The 24286-nt window shown below is 36.2% G+C and overlaps 1 protein-coding gene and 1 pseudogene across 2 annotated transcripts in view; one reads left to right on the top strand and one right to left on the bottom strand.

The window, feature by feature from the left end:
• CFAP299 (cilia and flagella associated protein 299) overlaps window positions 1-24286 on the bottom strand; it is a 639242-nt gene that overhangs the window by 556401 nt on the left and 58555 nt on the right. The gene's annotated exons all lie outside the window — the stretch shown is intronic.
• LOC132486246 (dynein light chain 1, cytoplasmic-like) lies at window positions 8970-9341 on the top strand (annotated as a pseudogene).

Raw genomic sequence — 24286 nt, 5'->3', positions numbered from 1 at the left:
TTGATATGAATGTCAATGTATTTACTAAGAGCATTGTTTGAAAAGGCAACTTTTTTATTCTCTTCCCCTCTTTGGTATCAAATACAGTATTGATAAGTTTTTATATAGGCTGGTAAAATTAAAGGTTTGCAGTTATGTGAGGTGTCTCTTTTTCTAGCACTAGGACTTAATTCTAAAACTAGCTTCTTGGGCTTGATTTGCTGTTATAAGCAATCTCAAAATAATGGGTTTTTTAAAATTTTGTGCCAGCATAATGTACTTTGCTCCACTGCTTTATTGCATATCTTTTCCAGGCAAGTAAGACATGTGGGAAGAGGAAGAGAGAAGAGAAGAGGAAGAGAGAAATTTGGGGGGGACCAAAAAGCTATTTGAATTAGTAACAAGGTAATCTACCTTATGAATCAGTAACCTTCTAGCTTTGAGAAAGAAGTTGTACATTTTGGTGAAAAATTAATATCTATAAGTATTGAATTGAATTAAAAATAAAGTACTGAAGGAGATTGTGGGACTTTCTAGCTTCAGAAGATAAGTTTGTCAGTGTTTTTTAGATGTTGGCATTCTTAGAAATTATACAAAACAAAACGGATTGAAAACTTGATAGCTAAGCACATGGTTAGCAAAGTAGAAAATATTATAAATTATTTAATTTAATTGTAATCCTGGAAAATTCAAAAACTATAATTATCAATTATGATCATTATTTTAAATGTTTTTAATAAATAGATTTCTGAATCCAGTAAGACACACAATCATGTTTAATAAAATTATTAAATTATTTTCATTTATTTGCTTTTAGAAGTAAACCTTTTCTACCTCTACATGAAAAAAATTGTGAAATTGCATCAAGAATCAGGCTTGGCTAATTGTTAATATCAGTAGCCAATAAGGAAATAAGGAAACCAAGAATGAAGCTAGAGATAATTTAAAAAGTAATTATGTTTTTATTATAAAAATAATAAAATTAAGCATGAAACAATTTCATTGTGAAAATTCAGAGGAAAATAAATCTTAAGAAAAACTGAATATTTTACTTGTACCCACAAAACAAAGAACTTTATTGATAAACATCATCACTTAAATAATAATCAGACTATGGTAGGAAAGTGAGTGGGATAGTCTCCATGCCATCATGCAAACTTTGACTAAAAATCAAAACAAAATAGAAAAATGCAGGTGGTATATCTTCGCCCCACTGGGATATAAGACCATCTGCAAAATTATTCTATGCTTTGCAGACTGTACCAGAGGAATATGTGGATCTTCTTGTCTTGACCTAAATCTCCAATAAGTACATTAAGCTGCTTTGCCTGATGTTTTTAATTTAGCTCTATCCAGGGGGAGACAGAAGATTAGATGATCACTTGGGGTATGTTTCTGTCACAGGATCAGTAACTGCCTCATCATTGTTATATACGCAAAGCCCAGAACACCAAAACTCTCACTTAGAAATATGTTTGATAATTTTCTATACTTTCTATACTGGATATGTCATAATTTCATTAGAATAATAAACAAAATAATGGCAACTTGAATTCTAAGAATTACCTGAGGCTGACAATAAAGCATATTAACTGTTAAAATTGGGTCCGGAGATGTGTTTTTCTCTATTATGTTCAATGTTACTAACACCTAAACACAATTGGAAAAAAAAAAAGGCCTAAGTATAAACCCAATAACCAAAAAGACACATTATTGTACCTTAAAGATCTATTGAGGAGTATAAAAGAATATTTAAATAAATTAATAAACAAATCACTTTCTTGTATGGGATGACCCAGTTGCCGTATTCATTTATCTATTTATCTATCTGTCATCTATTAAGTGCAATATAAATTAAAATACCAAGAAAATGTTGAAATCAGACATAGGGATTATACATTTCAATTGGAAAAATAAGGAGGAGAGTCTAGAAATTTCTAAAAGAAGTCATATAATTAAAATAGCTTCTTAATGAATTTTAAAAATTGACAGATGAATGCAACAGAAGAAAGTAAAAAAAAAGTTTAATTCAGATAAGAATTTATTTTCATTCTTTAAATGACAAAGGTAACATTTCAAATCAATGGAGAAAGGAAAAGATTACTCAATAAATTATCTTAGAAAAACTAGATAACCTTTTGGAAAATTCTCTACCTTAACTCTTACAAATGGATGAAGCATGTCTCTCTCTCTCTCTCTCTCTCTCTCTCACACACACACACACACACACACACACACACTCACACACATAAAACCATAAATTTGTAGAAAAAAAATAAGTTTATATTGTCAGAGTTAGGATGACCTTTGGAAGCTGAACAATAAACGGATAAGTAATAGGACACTTCCTGCTATTCCTCAGACACACAAGGCCCACTATGGGCTCAAGGCCTTGCATTTCCTGTTGGCTTTCCCTAGATCTCTTCCATCCACCCTCAAATAGGGCCCAAACAACCTCAAGGTTTGCTCACTTATTTCAGATTTTTATTCAAATGTTACTTTCTCAGTAAAGCCTTTGTTCTCAAATGGCAACCCACTGGAATCTTCCTATTCCTCTATTCCTTTACCTTGCATTAATTTTCTCCTTAGTACTTGCCACCACTTAAAATATTATATGTCATTTAATTGATCTCACTTATTATCTGACTTCCCCTACTAGACTGCAAGTTTCATGAAAGCAAAGGTGCTTTTTCTGTATGGTTCCCTTCTCAGTGCCTACAAGACTACCTGGAGCATACGAAGTGCTCAAAACATATTTGATAAATGAAGAAAGAATGAATAAAAAGTCAAAGGAGTAAGAAGAAAGCCTAGAGAAAATGGTGTAATTAAACCAGAATGGGTAAAATGACAATAGAGCCATAAGCTGTAAGAGATCAAGTTAGATAAGCAAACAAAAGTACACGTTAGAACAAAAATTAGAATGTCACTAATGACTTTGGCAAAAGCAGTTTGGGAGACAGTTCTCCATGGATCTCTCATTTCTACACCCGTTGCTAGTAGGGATACTGACTGTCCTTTATTCCAGAAGATCGTTTCAAGTATGTTTGCATCGTGAACAGCCTTGGAAGGTGTGGTATTTACTCTGCAGTAAGAGACACATTTGTTTAAAACTTTGGAAGATAAAGACATTGTCTCCCCTCTGTAGCAAAAGACAGGATGCTTACTACCCATTAATAAAAAATCTGGGCTCAGTATGCTCTGGATTCTTCTCTGTAATGCAACCCATAGAGTGTGCAGGTATCAGCTCACCCTCTCTGTGTTTCCTTATGGCAACTGGAGCCCAGAAAACAGGTGCAAAAAAATGCTGATTTTCTGGCTGCTGCTAATGCTGTGAATAATAAATCGTTCATCATCTCTGACCCAAGAGTCTTGTCTCCCGTCAGCATCTATAAAACTATAGCAGGCTAACTTATTAGTGTGCAAGTAGGGTAAAATACCAGGCCTTTATACAGTTCTAGATAGAGAGATGGCAAAATAACAGGATTTTTGTATAGCTACACTAGCATTAGCACTGATATAGTAATTTACTTCCACTCAATACAGTACTAAATTACACTTTCAAAACTCAAAACCATCATTCAACTTCTCTTTCACCTACATGATATTCATAAATGCATAATAGTTCACTATTATGTAGGACAGTTCACTACAGTCATTTACCTGGCTCTCATAACTATTAGCTACAAACAGTATACACACTCATATGATCTTAGGAGAAGTATGAGAATATGAAGCAGAATTTACCATTCTACCTGAAGTATGAAATAGAACTGTTCCAACCAATTCATAAAATCATGAGCAAGAAATAAATGATTATTTTTGTATGTCACTGAAAATTTTATATTGTTTGTTATGCAGCAATATCTGACTGATACAAGACCCAAATATCAACCCTTTTAATATAATAAAAGTTTACTTCTCCCTTGTGAAATATTCTTAAGGGAAGCAATACATAACTAGTATGGGAGCTCTGCTACACAAAGTTACCCAAGGACAAAAGCTCTTTCTATCTTATTGGTCTACCTTTCCATCAAAATCATCCTTGTTCTTGTGCCAAGATAGCTCACTACCTCATTTGTGTTCAAAAAAATGGGATAGAGGAAGGGTGACAGAAATGCAACACACTTGCCTTTTAAAAACATCCCAGATTCTGCACCCACAAAGTCTCCTTACATCCATTAGATATTAGTCATGTGGCCACACCTAACTACAAGGAAGGTAAAAAAACTCTATTTTTGGCAGTCCTGCACATAGCCAAAAATCAGGGGCTTAACAGGCATACCTTGTTTTGTTGTGCTTCTCTTTATTACACTTCCCAGTTATTGTTTTCTACAAATTGAAGGTTTGTGGCAACCCTGCAAGGAGCAAGTCTATTGGTGCCACTTTTCCAACAGTATTTGCTCATTTCATGTCTCTGTGTCACAGTTTGGTTAACTCTCACAATATTTCAAATTTTTTCATTATTATTATATTTGTTGTGATGATCTGAAATCAGTGATCTTTAATGTAACTACTATGACTCAACTGAAGGCTCAGGTGATGGTTAGCATTTTTTAGCAATAAAGTATTTTTTAATTAAGGAATGGACGTTGTTTTCTTAGACATAATGCTATTCCACATTTAATACACTATGGTATGGTATAAACATAACTCATATACACTGGGAAATAAAAAAAAATTGTGTATCTCACTTAACTGTGATACTCCCTTTATTGTGGTGGTTTAAAATTGAACCTGCAACATCTCAGAGGTATGCCTGTGTCTCTGTTAAATGAGAGAATGGACATTTAAATACAACTAGCATTATTTGCCACAGTCTATTCATGTGGCAACCCAAATATCCATCACAATCTCTCTCCTTCACATAGAATACATTGATCACCTCCACAAGGGAGAAAATTCCGAAGTCCCACTGGTTACTGTACCCAGCTAAAAGTCTCCCCTCTGGATGATGTATAGCCCTTTCCCTTCATTAATCATGGATGTGGAGCCTCATGATTTGGCAACCTACAAACTAAAACAAGTTTATCTGTCCCCATACACTCAATACTCATGGCTTGTGAAGAAGTAGATATTGCAAACTAAACTGCCCCTATTGAGCAAAGAGGGATTGGGAAACTTATAGCAGTCTCTGGGCCATGGCAATAATCAAATCCTACTAGGTAGGCGTTACAAATATTCCATGAACCAACAATGGATTAGTCTCATCTGGAAGGCCCTGATTCCGCTTTCCTGGAAGAAAAGTACACTTTCTTCCAAAGCCTTTGGTTCTATCCCCTGGTGGGTGCTTTCCTATCTTTTGTCCTCCCTTGCCATGAATCAAGCAGGTGGTACAAAGATTGCTCTTCTTGGAGACTGCGATATTTTTGTAGCCTTCTCCTTGCTGGTTCAGATTTGGCAGCTCAGGAATTTTCTAAAGGGTTAAACAATTACAGGCTTTTGCAGGCTATGTTGTTGTTCTGTAGCCATACAATTCCCTCAAAACCTTAGCAAGCTTCCAGGCAATTTGTTTTGGATTAGTTCCATATGTAAGTAACTATAGCCAAAGATTTAATCTAGATGTACTCTTTAAGGCTGAAGATGCTTGTCTTTTCCTTATTACCCTGTGTGCTTTCCTTACCCCCTCTCTGGATGGAAGCTACATCCAGGCTATCTAAACCATTTTGTTTGGGTGGAAAAGCAATACTCTTAATTTGATTTTGCTTCTCCTCTGGCTCCCAAATCTGGCAGGACATTGAATTTATCTCCTAGTAAGTAAGGCAGTGGCTTTGAAGCTACCAGCTATAATTGCTTTGGTTTGGAATACAGAAGGAGTTGACTTTTTCAACCCTCAAAAGGCCTCAAATTATAGGACTCTCAGTGAAATTATTTTGCTAACCTGGCACAAAGAGCCTTTCTTAACAGAACTATATGCCCTTCCACCTCTGCTTGCAGACTGGTTAACTCTAGCCTGAGTTCATCTCTGTCATAGGATTTTGCTGGAAGAGCAAGAAGCTGCCAACACACATGAAGATCCTGCAGCTTTCCAGTGATTTCCCCTAATGTTATGTATGGCCTCCGTCACCATTTAATCTGCTTTCTGAAATACTGTAATCAACAGTTATATCAATGCTTTGCCTCAGCATATCAGGGATCAACCAGCTTTTCAACTTCCAATATCTGTGTCTGTGCTTCCTGCCTCCCAAGTGCTAAACATATTATGCCACAGATCTAGGTTATGCCACTTCATGCACCCCATTTCTCGTACCAAAGTCTGTCTTAGGAAATTCATAACAGAGATTCAAATACAGTCCATAAAGAAAATAGGGCTTCCCTGGTGGCACAGTGGTTGAGAGTCTGCCTGCCGATGCAGGGGACAAGGGTTCGTGCCCCGGTAAAGGAGGATCCCACATGCCGCGGAGTGGCTGGGCCCGTGGGCCATGGCCACTGAGCCTGCGCGTCCGGAGCCTGTGCTCCGCAACGGGAGAGGCCACAACAGTGAGAGGCCCGCGTACCGCAAAAAAAAAAAAAAAAAAAAGAAAATAGAGGTTTATTCCTTTCACATTACAGTATGGAAATGATAGTCTAGGGATTTTATGGGGGACCCAGGCTTTTTCTATCACGTAACTCTGTCATCCCTCAGATACTGCTCTTATCCACATGGTACAAGATGATCCATCACCACAAACACTTTTCAAAGCAGCAGGATGAGGAAAAGGTGGCATAGGGCCAGCTCTTCGTCCTTTAAGGAAAATCTGGAAACCGCACACATCACCTCCAAGGCAGCTTAGAAAATGCAGTGCTTACTCTGTAGCCACATGTCCTGCTACAAAACAAGAGTCCTTTCATTATAGGAGAAGAGGATCATGGCTATCAGGGAGCAAAAAATGTCCTTGCTACAGCCTTAAAATAAGTGACATTATTGGGATCTAACATAGTGTTTTGTGAACCAGTATTTATAACAATAAGAACTAAGGTGAATAGAACATTATTTTAGGAATAACTGCTCACCTAATGATATTTATAGAATATTTTCCAAGGTATAACATCCAAAATATAAATTTTGATATAAATAAATGTAAATTTAGTTTACCTTTTGCATTAAATATCTGATACATAATAGGCATTTGATAAATAATTGTTGAATGAAAGAATGAATGAACGGACTAAGCAACAAATATTTACTGAATCCCTGCAATGAGGCCATGACTGTGTAGACACCAAAGACATATTTTAAAAAGGCATGACATATGGAAGGGGTTGGCAGCATTTTACTTGATGATACTGGCAACGTGAAGCACTATACACATCTAATAAACATATAAAATAATAATAATATATAAATAATAAATATAATAAAGAAATTTTCTACACAATTCCCAATGATTATACAGAAAAATAAAACTTCCAAAATTTTTCTTAAAATAATTTTATAATTTCAAATAAGATAAAAATTGGGTATCCATTTTTTAACTCACTCTGAGTAAGATGGTTACTCTAAGAGCAAATGAATTAATTGGTATTTATTTAGGTAATTTTTATATTATACTGAATCTTACACTTAAGATTTTAGTAAAAAGTAACAACATATTTAGCATGAAATTGTGACATGTAATTATTTGCTTAAAATTGGAATGGTTTTCAAGTAATTTAAATCAATGACAAATGCATGAACTATTTCTTTATAACCATCAAAGCTACTTGTGCTTACATACGAAGAATGAAATAATTCATTTGTAGTTTTGAGGAACAGAGAAAAGAAGAACTTGAACCAGTACTTTCAATGAGGTAAACTATTCTCATTCTTTCACAAATCTTTCTCTTTTCTATTCTTCCATTCCTAGAAGAAGCATTTAGTTATCACCATGGATTATTTTTAGGAATGCATTGCTATAGACTATAGGGATATATTATTTAGAAGGCTGTGCACACATTAAGGGGAATGACCTGTTTTCAAACATATATAAAATGTTTGTTTTATAATCACTCAGGTACATGACACACCCAGATGTTCCTACAGAATAACACCTTAGGAGAAATCACATATCTTTAGCCTTTTATAACTTTTTTTCTCTGTAGTTTTGCATATTTGGGAATGAAGAGATGAACAGAAAAAATTAAGGACAATAGGTGCAGGAAGCAACTGCTCAAGACCTGCCTTGTCACACAAAGAACAGATATTTTTTTTAAGTCTCCTTGATGAGAATAAATTTTTATTCTTTGAGAGTGGACAAAGTCATTTATTGCTCTATCAAGCATATAAGGTGAGTAAAAAGCTGAGAAGTATTTTTCATTACAACACATTTATTAAAAAACATAAACATTGGTGAAAATATTCTGGGAAAGATGGCAAGCTAGGCACACTTATTCCTCTTCATCCAGCTCCAGATTCCCATTAACATGAATGAAAGTATATTAAAAATAGGGTGTACACTGTATAAGAATTGGAAACTTTGTGCCAAAAAACGACAAAGACTTTTTTTAGAAATAGCATAGATAAAACAAATGAAAGAAAAAACTATGTGCTTATTACCAATATTTTATCATCATAAAATAGTTGTCATCTGTATTTGTTTTTAGATTTTTCTATCTATAAGTGTAATTTAGACATTCCTTCCTTTATTCAACAAATATTTATTTTCATGACCAAGGCAGTGTCCTAGGCCTTGCTATTCAAAAACTGTTCCTATTCTCATAGAGCTTACAATTTACTGCCATGGAGAAAAATAAATAAGTCTGTGAATGTAGCACAGTAGCATAGGAGGTGCTAAAGGAGGGTTATCCAGAGCCACGATGGTGGGCAGCAGCTCAGACACTCACTAGAAGAACAAGCCACTCCCCAAGCAGAACGTTTGCAGCCACATATCAATGGCATTCAATGACTGCTGAGCTGCCAGGAGCAGAATTCAAATTATAGGGTTAATAGGCTGTGACCCTGATAGATGCACCATGGCTTCAGTAGGGACCCCTCCTCTCTAAGGGTCTGAGCCTTGCCAGCCTCTCCCCCAGGAGACCGTTGCAGTAGGCCAGCCGCTGCTCTTTGGTAACCATGTGTGACCGAAAGGCCGTGATCAAAAATGCCGATATGTTGGAGGAGATGCAACAGGACTTGGTGGAGTGTGCTACTCAGGCACTGGAGAAATATAGAGAAGGACATTGCTGCCCATATCAAGAAGGAGTTTGACAAGAAGTAGAACCCCACCTGGCACTGCATTGTGGGGAGGAACTTCGGTACTTATGTGACACATGAAACCAAACACTTCATCTACTTCTACCTGGGCCAAGTGGCCATTCTCCTGTTCAAATCTGGTTAAAAGCATGGACTGTGCCACACACCCAATGATCCATCCAAAAACAAGGACTGTAGCCTAAATTCCAAATACCACAGACTGAAATCTTTAGCTTTGCCCAAGGGAACACCTCGATCTTTAATGTATTGCTTTGTACAGGGCATACTCTGTACTAGTTTGTTGTGGTTATAAAGCAATTAGCAAAACAAAACAACAAAAAAAAATAGGCCATGACCTTGAAGATGAAGAGGCTTCTATGATGCCCAGGCAGCGTACACCTCGGGAAGACTAGGCACGGATTTCCCACATAACCAAGTGACTGCCAATCCAAACAGAGAGCCAGAAATAGAAAACTGGCTTTAACTCAGCAGCTTCTCCAAGCCTATTAAGAACAATGAAGAAAGAGAAGGAAGAGGAAGGGTGCGAGGGAAGGGAGGAAGGAAGGGAGAGAAAGAGGGAAGGAATAAGGGAAGGAGGGGAAATGGTGAGGAAAGAAGGAGGGAGGAAAACCCTGCAGAGATGTGGTTCCTCTGCTCTGGAGCCCCACGTTTCACTGAGGACTTACCACCTGCCAGATACCATTCCAGGTACAGAGCAAAACATGAAATTTCCTTCCCATGGAGCTCACATTCTAGCAGGAGAGGAGTTAGCAAAAGTACAAAGGAAGTAAAATACATAGTATGTTAGACAGGGGTAAATGTAATAAAGAAAAACTTAGGAAGGAACTTAAATAAGGGGTGTATAATTTTTCAATAGATAGGTCAGGGAAGGTTTCACAGAAGTGAGTTTGGGAACAAACCTGAAGGATGTGAGGGAGTGTGTCATGAGTAAATCTGGGAGGTGAGATTTCCAGCAGAAGGCCCTCAGGCTGAACCATATAAGATGTACTGGAGTAACAGCATGGAAGCTAGAATGGCTGGAGTTGGGAAAATGAGGGGTAATGAGATCAAAAAGACAATGGACTAGAGATGTGTTAGAGGAGAAAGAGAAGTGAACGATAGCTCTTAGATTTTTGGCTGGGGTTACCATTTACTAAAATGGAAAAGCCTGCAGGACAAGCCAATCTGGAAGGTACAATCAGGACTTTATGTGTATCAGATATTAAAGAAGATATATGGAGTGAACGATTCCATAGTGAACCTGGAGATCCAGGGAGAGGTCTAAGTTGGAGACTAATGAGTAGGCAGTTGTCAGAGTAGAGAGTGTATTTAAAGTCATGCTAATAAATACAATCATTAAGGATGCAAAGAAGACAAGGAGAAGAAGAAGTTCAAGGACAGCCCTGGAGCATGTCAATATTAAGAAATCAAGAAGATGAGGAGGAACCAGCAAAGGAAATAGAGAATGAACAGACAGAGAAGAAAACCTGGGGAAATCCCAAAACTAAGTAAAGTGTTGCAAACTATTGAAAAAGATCAGCTCTGTTGAATGCTTCTGTAAGCCAACAAAGATGAGAACTAAGAATTAGCCATTGGACTTGTTTGTTTATTGTCTTCTCTCCTGCTATAATGTAAACATCATTATGGTAGGAAGTTTGTTCTTGTCTTAGTCATTAGTAAATTCTGAGGGACTAGAACAGTGTCTGGTACATAATTCATGTTCAATAAATGCATATTAATAAATGAATGAATCTCTGTTGTGAATATAAACATAAAAATAAAATATAAAGTGAAAAATGTTTTATGATGGTGAAATGCTTGTAAACATTGTTAGATAGAAAAAAGTAGAACTTTGCTATAAAGCTTCAGGTTCTACACAGCACCAATTTAACTACAAAATGCAGAGAGTTGATAGTATACAGGAAAGAAAACTTGGAAATAAAAAAAAAATTTGCATCCCTAATTTTTGCTTTAGCATCCAAATTACTTATTTTACCTAAACCTTGCATATTTACAAACATGGCCATTTTACATAATGTTTTGCAATGACACATTACAAATTACAACTCTTAATCCCAAATCAACTTCTTTCAAAAAGCAATATTTAATTCTATTGGAAGACACTGAAGAACTCCATTAGAATTACATTAGTTGTTCAACATTTCACAGCCTGCTTGAAATCAAGCAGGACCCTGTGGGTTCCTCCCAGGTACAAAAGCCTTTTCATGTCCCCACTTTCATTTGTAGGGAAAAGACTTCAGCCTCCTAAACCTTTCCTGAGTTTCAAAGGTCAGATTCAAACAGTTACTAAGCAGGGAAGTGAAGGAATGCAGAAATAAAGGAAAAGCAGTCAAACAATAGTGCAGTAATAAGGTCCTAGCTCCTCCTCAAGGGATGTACCTAACTATCTTTGAGTTCTTCTGCAGGAAATAAGGACTCCACCCAGGTGGAGGATGGTAACTTCAGGCTGAGCACAAGACCCCTGGAGCACTGCCCTGTTACCTCACTGCCAACCAATCAGAAGAAAATCACACACCCTGCAGTCTGCACCCCAAATTCTGCCTTTAAAACCTCTTTCCTCAATGCTTGATTTGGATATTTTGAGTATGTTGGCTATCTCCAGTATGGTATAACATTGATTGTTCTCAGTTAAGGTCTCAATTTGTTTGCTATCAACTTCAGCTGGTCTTCCTGACCATGGAGCATTGTCCAGCGAGAAATCTCCAGCATGGAACTTCACAAACCACTCATGAGACGTTCGATCCAGCACAGCACCTTCTCCATATACTGTACAAATCTTTTTTGCATTTCAGTTGTGTTTTCACCTGTCTTGAAATAATAAAGCATAATATGCTGAAAAAAAGAAAAAAAAAACCTATTTCCTGAAAACCATCATAGAGTTTGGGTTTTTTTAGCATGAGTTGCCTGTTCTCCTTGCTTGGCCCTCACAATATACCTTCTCAGCTCCAAATTCTGACATTTCGGTTTGTTTGGCCTTACTGCGAGTCAGTCACACAAACTTGGATTCAGCAACATGCTCACACTCTTAAAATCAAATTTCAGACTCACACTATAATAGCCAATCTGAGTCTACACTCTCTGAATACCACTATAATATTTTCCATGAGGCAGAGTCTATAGTTCAAAATGACAAAAAATTTCAGCATTATAGCCACCAAAATAAATTAACAAGTGAAAATGCTGATGTCATAGTAAGAGTACAACAGTAACATGTCATTAAATGCAGTTAGAGCAGAAACATTTCTAAGAAGTTCCTACTTAGATTTTATCCTGAGATATATAGATATTTCTATAACTTACCAATAATATAATTGTCATATTATCAAAGATACAAATTCAACATATATTTTCTCACCAATTTTTATGCAAAAGAATATTTGGGTCTTTCAATTAAATGTGTCCTATTGTTTCAACAAGTCTAATGGAGAGTCATCTTATTCAGATAAATAACTCTAGAGCAATTAGTTAGTCCCAGCTGATGACTGATTTTACAATATTAGTTGAAAATTGGGTGGGATGCAAGGAAACCTACCAGAACTTTCCTAGGCAATTTGCCAGAGAGAATTCTTGTCAAGAAAAACAGTGCTGTGATTTCAACTTTGAACCCTGAACTGTACATTGTGTGAACATGTCAAATACTCATCCCCCAAATAACCTCATGCTCTTTCTGAAAATCTTGCCAAATGCAATGAATCTGATTTAGTGGAAAAAAAATTTTAAGGCCAAGAAAAATACACACGTTGTACATGGAGTGTCAGTAATTCCGGAAATATTAATTTACCTCTATTCATGATTTCACTTTAAAAGAATGCAGTGTTGTTTCTGCTGAAAATTTTTTACCATAATTAATTCATTTTTCTCCCAAGTAAACATTTTCTTCATATGTTACTACATTTGTACATTATTTTCTTCGAGTAATTAATTCAGCTTTTTCAAACATGATGCTATTAAGGTCAAGGTTTCAGATTTTGCACACTCAGCCATTCCCCATTCCCAGGCAGATCACTTAAATTATTAAAATTACACACTGGGATCTAAATCCTGCCCACATCACTTTATAGAATACAGATAAAAAATGGTCCCTGTCTGTTTTCAATATAAAATAGACTTTTTATAAAAAGATGTTGGATGGATAGGAATAGTGGAAGAATGAAAATAGAAATTTTATGGAATTAAGAATCAAACTGGAAATAAAAGGACAGTCATTAATGAGAAGTTCTGTGATACAGAGCCAAGGAATAGCACCAGAACAGGTGTCTGAAGTAACAAAACAGGAGTAAGTTTAGCTGTTCAACAAACTGTTAAAAATGCATCCCTTCAATTTCTGTTGTTGTTTTTTTGTGGGGGGAGAACACCTTCTGCAATGGCCTGCTCTCTAGCATATTACCCTTACTAATTATTGTCCAAGAAATGTAAAGTTCAAATGAAGACCTATCCCTTAAAATCACCGGATGATTCTTCTTTTTATTTCATAATATCTAATATATGGCAACTAGTCGCTATTTAATAGCCATTTGTGAATAAATATAAATACACAAAAAAACACATTAGGAAGCTAAAGCAACAATGAAAAAATTTTTTGAATCTGCTATTTAATATAAAAACATAAAGTGTGTGACTTCCCCTGCCCTTTTATACAAGTTATAATCATTATAGGTAGTTGAAATAAAAACAAAATGTCCTAAATGCCTTCACCCATATATTATAATGTATCTTTATATCTTGTTTAGATACACAAATTGCTGTTTAATGCAGTACCTTGATTTGGGAAAGGAAAAACTACACTAATGGTGGTAACTACCTCCTATAGAAGAGTAGGTCTTAATCTTACAAGAGAAACAAACTCTTTGAAGACTGAATTTTAAAACAATGAGCCCTTTCTACAGAAATGTTCACATCTTACACAAAATATCAAACCCAATTTGGGGACTGTTCATGCCATTCATTGGAACCTGAAAAGGTCCATAAGATGCAGATTAAGAGAACTTCCTATAGAGGAGATGACAGTAAAATTACAGATTTGTTAATAACTTTAAAAAGCCAAAAAAGATTAGTTATATCAGTTCATAGTATAACATCCCACATATTGTAGAAACCAAATAAATTATTTTTAACTTATATTTCCCAAACTCAAATTGGTTTTAATAGTCTTTAATAGACTAAAACTTATTAATTGGTGATATGCAAAGTAAAATAAAATGAAATATATTGGAGAGGAAATCTGTAGTTAAATAAATTTGTATTATTTAGTTATGTAGAATTATATAGTTAAATGCTAGATTAAACAAAGTTAAGCAAGAATTTCTTTACTACATAACTTTTGAGAGTTGTTACTATATAAATATACAAAAATGGGATAGATTATGTACCATTTTCTCAACTTTTTTTGACCATGAAGTCCCATTTTCCTCAAAACACCTGTTACCTGTTGTTGGAAATTACTTATGATGGGTGTGGTAAGAGCTACAATTGCTTTTATTAATACTGAATTTTGAATAGAAATAAATCTACATTTAATATACATTTTATTCCTCTTGAAAGAAACCAAGATATCAGAATAAAAGAAAAATAATATATCTGAGCAGATTTCTTAGAAAATTTCTTTAGATCAAAACATGAGAGAAATTCAGAGAGGTAAGGCAGGTTCACAGGTAGCAGTGAGGCAGGTTGAGCCCAGCAGAGAGGGACCCTACTAAGAGGGTGAGAGTAGAAAATTCAGCCCACATATTGTGGGGCTAGAGAAGCCCTAAAATGGCACCTTTTTACAATTCTTCCCCTAGTGAGAGTGTTTTCCTCTACTTTTCACAGACACTGTGTGTATTAGCAGGAATCCTGAAGCAAGGATACAGATATTGAGAAACAGAAACTAATTTTTTAAATGTTATATTTGGTTTTCAGACACATTTTGCACTTCTTTCAATAAGGATTCCAAATTTCTTACCATTCGTAACCCAAACAAAATCACAAAGAAACTTAATGAAAACAAAAATGACAAGAACTAAAATATTGCGCTACTGGCCAATGAACTTGACCCTATTCCCATACCTTACCCCTGACTGAGGACGGAGACTATTTTGTAGTCCCTGCACTCAGCAGGGTGGCACTGATATTACCCCATCTACAGCACTTTATCTCTGATTTATATTTTATAAGTAATAAGGGGGGCAGATGAGTGGTCATTAGCTAGAGTGAAACAAGGAAGAGGTAAATGAACAATTAGGTAACTGATGGTTGAAGCAAAAATTGTAACACTGTCTGATTGATTAAATGTATGGAGAGGAGAGATTTAAAACAATTATGTACTAAACAAAGGAAAATAAAATGATTAAACAGTAGGTAAGACTTCTATATTTAACTCAAAAGAGAAAAATGATAATAGTCACAGATTGGGATAAATTATGTATATATCAATATAAGTAATCTAGTGCAACCGCCAAAAAGCTATGCAAAAAGACACACCAAAAACAACAGAGATGCTGGACACCCATGCCAAACAACTGGGAAGACAGGAATACAACCCCACCCATTAGCAGAGAAGCTGCCTAAAATCATAATAAGGTCACAGACAACCCAAAACACACCACCAGATGTGGACCTGCCCACTAGAAAGACAAGATCCAGCCTCATCCACCAGAACACAGGCACTAGTCCCCTCCACCAGGAAGCCACTGAACCAACCTTAGCCATTAGGGGCAGACACCAAAAACAACGGGAACTACGAACATGCAACCTGCAAAAAGGAGACCCCAAACACAGTAAGCTAAGCAAAATGAGAAGACAAAGAAACACAGAGCAGATGAAGGAGCAAGGTAAAAACCCACCAGACCTAACAAATGAAGAGGAAATAAGCAGTCTACCTGAAAAAGAATTCAGAATAATGATAGTAAATATGATCCAATATCTTGGAAAAAGAATGAAGAAAATACAAGAAATGCTTAACAAGGACCTAGAAGAACTAAAGAGCAAATAAACAATCATGAACAACACAATAAATGAAATTTAAAATTCTCTAGAAGGGATCAATAGCAGAATAACTGAGGCAGAAGAACGGATGTGACCTGGAAGATAAAATAGTGGAAATAACTCCTGCAGAGCAGAATAAACAAAAATGAAAGAAAAGAAATTGAGGAGAGTCTCAGAGACTGCTGCGACAATACTAAAAGCACTAACATTCGAATTACAGGGGTGCCAGAAGAAGAAGAGAAAAACAAAGGGACTGAGAAAATATTTGAAGAGTTGAAAACTTCCCTAATAAGGTAAAGGAAATAGTCAATCAAGTCCAGGAAGTGCATAGAGTCCCACACAGGATAAATCCAAGGAGACACACAGCAAGACACATATTAATCAAACTACCAAAAATTAAATACAAAGAAAAAATATTAAAAGCAGCAAGGGAAAAACAACAAATAACACACAAGGGAATCCCCATAAGGTTAACAGCTGATCTTTCAGCAGAAACTCTGCAAGCCAGAAGCGTGTGGCAGGATATATTTAAAGTCATGAAGGAGAAAAACTTACAACCAAGATTACTCTACCCAGCAAGGATCTCACTCAGATTTTACAGAGAAATTAAAATCTTTACAGACAAGCAAAAGCTAAGAGAACTCAGCACCAACAAACCAGCTATACAACAAATGCTAAAGGAACTTCACTAGGCAGGAAACACAAGAGAAGGAAAAGACCTGAAATAACAAACCCAAAACAATTAAGGAAATGGTAATAGGAACATATATATCAGTAGTTACTTTGCATGTAAATGGAATAAATGCTCCAACCAAAAGACATAGACTGGCTGCATGGATACAAAAACAAGACCCGTATATATGCTGTCTACAAGAGACCCACTTCAGACCTAGGGACACATACAGACTGAAAGTGAGGAGATGGAAAAAGATATTCCATGCAAATGGAAATCAAAAGAAAGCTGGAGTAGCAATTCTTATATCAGAAAAAATAGACTTTAAAACAAAGATTATTACAAGAGACAGAGAAGGACACTACATAATGATCAAGGGATCAATCCAAGAAGAAGATATAATAATTGTAAATACTTATGCACCCAACATAGGAGCACTTCAATACATAAGGCAAATACTAAGAGCAAAAAATGGGGAAATCGACAGTAACACAATCATAGTAGGGGACTTTAACACCCCACTTTCACCAATGGACAGATCATCCAAAATGAAAATAAATGAAGAAACACAAGCTTTAAATGATACATTAAACAAGATAGACTTAATTGATATTTACAGGACATTCCATTCAAAAACACAAGGATACACTTTCTTCTCAAGTGCTCATGGAACATTCTCCAGGATAGATCATATCTTGGGTCACAAGTCAAGCTTTGGTTATTTTAAGAAAAATTGAAATCGTATCAAGTATCTTTTCTGACCACAACGCTATGAGACTAGATATCAATTACAGGAAAAAATCTGTAAAAAAAAAAAAATACAAACACATGGAGGCTAAACAATACACTGCTTAATAACCAAGAGATCACTGAAGAAATCAAAGAGGAAATCAAAAAATACCTACAAACAGGGCCTCCCTGGTGGCGCAAGTGGTTGAGAGTCCGCCTGCCGATGCAGGGGATACGGGTTCGTGCCCCGGTCTGGGAGGATCCCATATGCCGCGGAGCGGCTGGGCCCGTGAGCCATGGCCACTGAGCCTGCGCGTCCGGAGACTGCGCGTCCGGAGCCTGTGCTCCACAACGGGGGAGGCCACAACAGTGAGAGGCCCGCATACCGCAAAAAAAAAAAAAAAAAAAAACTACAAACAAATGACAATGAAAACATGACGACCCAAAGCCTATGGGAAACAGCAAAAGCAGTTCTAAGAGGAAATTTTATAGCAATGCAATCCTACCTTAAGAAACAAGAAACATCTCAAATAAACAACCTAACCTTACACCTAAAGCAATTAGAGAAAGAAGAACAACAACAAAAAAAACCCCAAAGTTAGCAGAAGGAAAGAAATCATAAAGATCAGATCAGAAATAAATGAAAAAGAAATGAAGGAAACAATGGAAAAGATCAATAAAACTAAAAGCTGCTTCGTTAAGAAGATAAACAAAATTGATAAACCATTAGCCAGACTAATCAAGAAAAAAAGAGAGGGGCTCCCCTGGTGGTGCAATGGTTGAGAATCCATCTGCCGATGCAGGGGACACGAGTTCATGTCCCAGTCTGGGAGGATCCCACATGCCACGGAGCGCCTGGGCCCGTGAGCCATGGCTGCTGAGCCTGCACATCTGGAGCCTGTGCTCCACAATGGGAGAGCCCACAGCAGTGAGAGGTCCACATACCACACACACAAAAAAAAAAGAAGACTCAAATCAATAGAATTAGAAATGAAAAAGGGGAAGTAAGAACTGACACAGCAGAAATACAAAGGATCATAAGAGATTACTTCAAGCAACTATATGCGAATAAAATGGACAACCTCGAAGAAATAGACAAATTCTTAGAAATGCACAACCTTCTGAAACTGAACCAGGAAGAAATAGAAAATATGAACAGACCAATCACAAGCACTGAAATTAACATTGTGATTAAAAATCTTCCAACAAACAAAAGGACCAGATGTCTTCACAGGCGAATTCTATCACACATTCAGAGAAAAGCTACCACCTGTCCTTCTCAAACTCCTGTAAAAAAATGGAGAGAAGGGAACACTCCCAAACTCATTCTACAAGGCCACCATCACCTTGATACCAAAACAAGACAAAGATGTCACACAAAAAAAAAACTACAGACCAATATCACTGATTAATATAGATGCAAAAATCCTCAACAGAATACTGGCAAGCAGTATCCAACAGCACATTAAAAGGATCATACAGCATGATCAAGTAGGGTTTACCCCAGGAATGCAAGGATTCTTCAATATACACAAATCAATCAATGTGATACAACATATTAAAAAATTGAAGGAGAAAAACCATATGATCATCTCAATAGATGCAGAGAAAGCTTTTGACAAAATACAACACCCATTTATGATAAAAACCCTCCAGAAAGTAGGCAGAGGGAAATTACCTCAACATAATAAAGGCCATATATGACAAACCCACAGCCAACATCGTCCTCAATGGTGAAAAACCGAAAGCATTTCCACTAAGATCAGGAACAAGACAAGTTTGCCCATTCTCATCACTATTATTCAACATAGTTTTGGAAGTTTTAGCCACAGCAATCAGAGAAGAAAAGGAAATAAAAGGATTACAAATCGGAAAAGAAGAAGTAAAGCTGTCACTGTTTGCAGATGACATGATACTATACATAGAGAATCCTAAAGATGCCACCAGAAAACTACTAGAGTTAATCAATGAATTTGGTAAAGTTTCAGGATTCAAAAGTAATGCACAGAAATCTCTTGCATTCCTATACAATAATGATGAAAAATCTGAAAGTGAAATTAAGAAAACACTCCCATTTACCATTGCAACAAAAAAATAAAATAAAATACCTAGGAAGAAACCTACCTAAGGAGACAAAAGACCTGTATGCAGAAAATTATAAGACACTGATGAAAGAAATTAAACATGATACAAATAGATGGAGACATATACCATGTTCTTGGATTGGAAGAATCAACACTGTGAAGATGACTCTGCTACCCAAAGCAATCTACAGATTCAGTGCAATCCCTATCAAACTACCACTGGCATTTTTCACAGAACTAGAACAAAAAATTTCACAATTTGTATGGAAACACAAAAGACCCCAAGTAGCCAAAGCAATCTTGAGAAATAAAAATGGAGCTGGAGAAATCAGGCTCCTGGACTTCTGACTATACTACAAAGCTACAGTAATCAAGACAGTATGGTACTGGAACAAAAACAGAAAAATAGATCAATGGAACGGGATAGAAAGCCCAGAGATAAACCCCCACACATATGGTCACCTTATCTTTGACAAAGGAGGCAAGAATATACAATGAAGAAAAGACAGCCTCTTCAATAAGTGATGCTGGGAAAACTGGACAGCTATATGTAAAGGAATGAAATTAGAACACTCCCTAACACCATACACAAAAATAAACTCAAAATGGATTAAAGACCTAGATGTAAGGCCAGAAACTATCAAACTCTTAGAGGAAAACATAGGCAGAACACTCTATGACATAAATCACAGCAAGATCCTTTTCAACCCACCTCCTAGAGAAATGGAAATAAAAACAAAAATAAACAAATGGGACCTAATGAAACTTAAAAGCTTTTGCATAGCAAAGGAAACCATAAACAAAATGAAAAGACAACCCTCAGAATGGGAGGAAATATTTGCAAATGAAGCAACTGACAAAGGATTAACCTCCAAAATTTACAAGCAGCTCATGCAGCTCAATATCAAAAAAACAGACAACCTAATCCAAAAATGGGCAGAAGACCTAAATAGACATTTCTACAACGAAGATATACAGATTGTCAAAAAACACATGAAAGGAGGCTCAGTGTCATTAATCATTAGAGAAATGCAAGTCAAAACTGCAATGATATATCATCTCAGACCAGTCAGAATGGCCATCATCAAAAAATCTACAAACAATAAATGCTGGAGAGGGTGTGAAAAAAAGGGAATCTTCTTGCACTGTTGGTGGGAATGTAAATTGATACAGCCACTATGGAGAACAGTATGGAGGGTCCTTAAAAAACTAAAGATAGAATTACCCTATGACCCAGCAATCCCACTACTGGGCATATACCCTGAGAAAACCATAATTCAAAAAGATTCATGTACCACAATGTTCATTGCAGCTCTATTTACAATAGCCAGGACATGGAAGCAAGCTAAGTGGCCATCAACAGATGAATGGATAAAGAAGATGTGGCACATTTATACAAGAGAATATTACTCAGCCATAAAAAGAAATGAAATTGAGTTATTTGTAGTGAGGTGGATGGACCTAGAGTTTGTCATACAGAGTGAAGTAAGTCAGAAAGAGAAAAACAAATACTGTATGCTAACACATATATATGGAATCTAAAAAAAAAAAAAATATGGTCATGAAGAACCTAGGGGCAAGACGGGAATAAAGACACAGACGTACTAGAGAAGGGACCTGGAGACACAGGGAGGGGGAAGGGTAAGCTGGGACAAAGTGTGAGTGTGGTAGTGTATATATAGACATATATACACTCCCAAATGTAAAATAGCTAGTGGGAAGCAGTAGCATAGCACAGGGAGATCAGCTTTGTGCTTTGTGACCAGCTAGAAGGATGGGATAGGGAGGGTGGGAGGGAGGGAGACGCAAGAGGGAAGAGACATGGGGATATATGTATATGTATAACTGATTCACTTTGTTATAAAGCAGAAACTAACACACACACACACACACACACACACACACGAACAATACAGATAAATGAAAACCAAGGTCTAAAACAGGTTCAAGAAATACATAGGAATATGGGCAAAAGAAAACAAGGAACAAAAAATAAAATGGCAGACTTAAACAGCAACATATCAATACATACTTTAGATGAAATGGCCTAATATACTTATTAAAAGACAAAGATTGGAAGAGTGAATTAAACACCATGGACTAACTATACACTGTCTAAAGAAACTCACTTTAATGCAACAATATAGGTCACCTGGAAGTAAAAGGATTAAAAAGATATATCATGTAAACATTAATCAAAGGCAAATAGGAGTGGCTCTATTAATATCACATAAAATAGACTTTAGAGCAAAGAAAATTACTAGAAACAGAGAGACACATTATCTAGTTATAAAAGGGTAGGGCTTCCTTGGTGGTTCAATGGTTGAGAATCTACCTGCCAATGCAGGGGACACGGGTTCATGCCCCGGTCCGGGAAGATCCCAAATGCCGTGGAGCAGCTGGGCCCATGAGCCATGGCCACTGGGCCTGCGCGTCCGGAGCCTGTGCTCCGCAACGGGAGAGGCCACAACAGTGAGAGGCCCGCGTGCTGCAAAAAAAAAAAAAAAAAAAAAAAAAAAGGGTAAATTGACCTTGAAGACATAACAATCCTAAGTGAGTATGAACCAAATAACAGAGCTGCAAATTATGTGAATCCCAAAGTGCTGTAACTGAAAATAAAAAGAAGTAAATTCCAAAGTATACTTGTAGACTTCAACACTCCTCTCTCAACAATTGATAAATCAACCACCAAACAGAAAATCAGCAAGGACAAAGAACTTGACAACATTATCAACCAACAGAATCTCAACATTTATAGAACATTTCACCCAACAACAGCATAATACACCTTCTTTTCAACTGCCCAAGAAATATACTCCAAGATAGACTATATTCTGGGACATAAAACAAGTCTTAACAATTTAAAAGAATTCAAATCACATGCAGTATGTTCTTCAAAAAGAGATTAAGCTAGAAATCAACAAGGAAGGTAATGGGAAAATCTACAAACAGGAATTAAACAACACACTTCTAAATAGTAAATGGATAAAAAAAGAAAGGTTTAAGAGAAATTAAAAATACATTGAACAGAATGAAAATGAAAATACATCATCAATTTGTGGGAGACTGCTAATAGAGCTGAGAGAAAAAATTTATAGCGTGAACTTAATGCAGTAGAAAAGGGGAAAATTCTCAAATCAATAATTTAAGCTCCCACCTCAAGAACCCTGAAAAAGAAGAACAAAATAAACTCTGAGCAAGCAGAAGGATGAAAAAAGTAGAGGGCAAAAATCAATGAAATTGGAACAGCACAGAGAAGCCAGAATGGGCCCACACAAATATAACCAATTGATTTTTGACAGAAGTTCAAAAGCACTTCAATGTAAAAAAAAACACCTTTTCCATAAACAATGCTGGACAATTAAACAACCATAAACCAAAAAATAAAACTCACCTAAGCCTCACTCTTTATACAAAAATAAGCTCAAAATAGACCACAGATTAAATCTAAAATATAAAACTATAAAACTTTTGGAAGGAAAAAAAAAATCCTGAAGATCTAGGATTAAGCAAAGTGCTCTTAGTCAACACCAAAAAGAAAAAATGATAAATTGGAACTTATCAAAATTAACATCTCTTGTTCTGCAAGAGATCATATGATAAATGTGAAAAGACAAGCTATAGTCCAGGAGAAAACATTTACAAACCACATATTTGCCAAAGGACTAGCCTAAAATATCTAAAGAACTCTCAAAACTCAACCGTCAAAAAAAAAAAAAAAATCCGATTAGAAAATGGGAAAAAGACATGAAGAGACATGTCAACAAAGAAGATATACAGATGGCAAATAAGTAAAAAAAAAAAAAAAAAGTCCAGCATCATTAGCCAGTAAGAATGCCTTAAAACCACAATGAGATACACCTTCAAGAATGGCTGAAATAAAAACCAGTAACACGCCCACATGCTGGCAAGGATACAGAAACTCTGGATCTCTCATACTTTGCTGTTGGGAATATAAAAATGATACAGAACTCTAAAAAGTGTGGCACATTCTTTGAAAACTTAAATGTGACTACCATATAACCCAGCAATTGCACTCCTGGGCATATATACCAGAGAAATAAAAAATTACATTCACCAAAAAACCTGTACACCCATGTTTAAAACAGCCTTATTCATAACAGCCAAAACAACCCAGATATCCGTCAATGGGTAAATGATTAAACAAACTGTGGTCCATCCATACCATGAATAACCACCAAGCAATAAAAATGAATGAACTTTTGATACATACGATGACCTCAACGAGGTTTCAGAGAATTATGCTGAGTGAAAAAGAGCCAATCCCAAGGTTACATACTGTATTACTCCAGTTACATAACATTCTTAAAATGACAAAGTTATAGAAATGAAGAACACATCTGTGGTTGTCAAGGGTTATAAGGAAGGAGTGGTGGTGCGTGGGAGTGGCCATGGCTATAAAAGGGCATTAGGAGGGATCCTTGTAGTGATGGAAATGTTCTGTATCTTGACTACATCAGTGTCAATGTCAAGGCTATTGTGTTTTACAGTTTTGTAGAATGTTGCCACTGAGGGAGAATGGATAAAGGGTACATGGGATCTCTGTATTATTTCATACAACTGCAAATAAATCTACAAATATCTCAAAATAAAAATTTTAACTGAAGAACATTTACATAAAGAACAATAAATATGCTACCAATCCTTATTACCAACAGAAAATTAAGA

The sequence above is a fragment of the Mesoplodon densirostris genome, chromosome 1 (assembly GCF_025265405.1).
Source record: "Mesoplodon densirostris isolate mMesDen1 chromosome 1, mMesDen1 primary haplotype, whole genome shotgun sequence".
NCBI classification, from domain to species: domain Eukaryota; kingdom Metazoa; phylum Chordata; class Mammalia; order Artiodactyla; family Ziphiidae; genus Mesoplodon; species Mesoplodon densirostris.
This window is presented reverse-complemented; position numbering and strand designations above follow the sequence as displayed.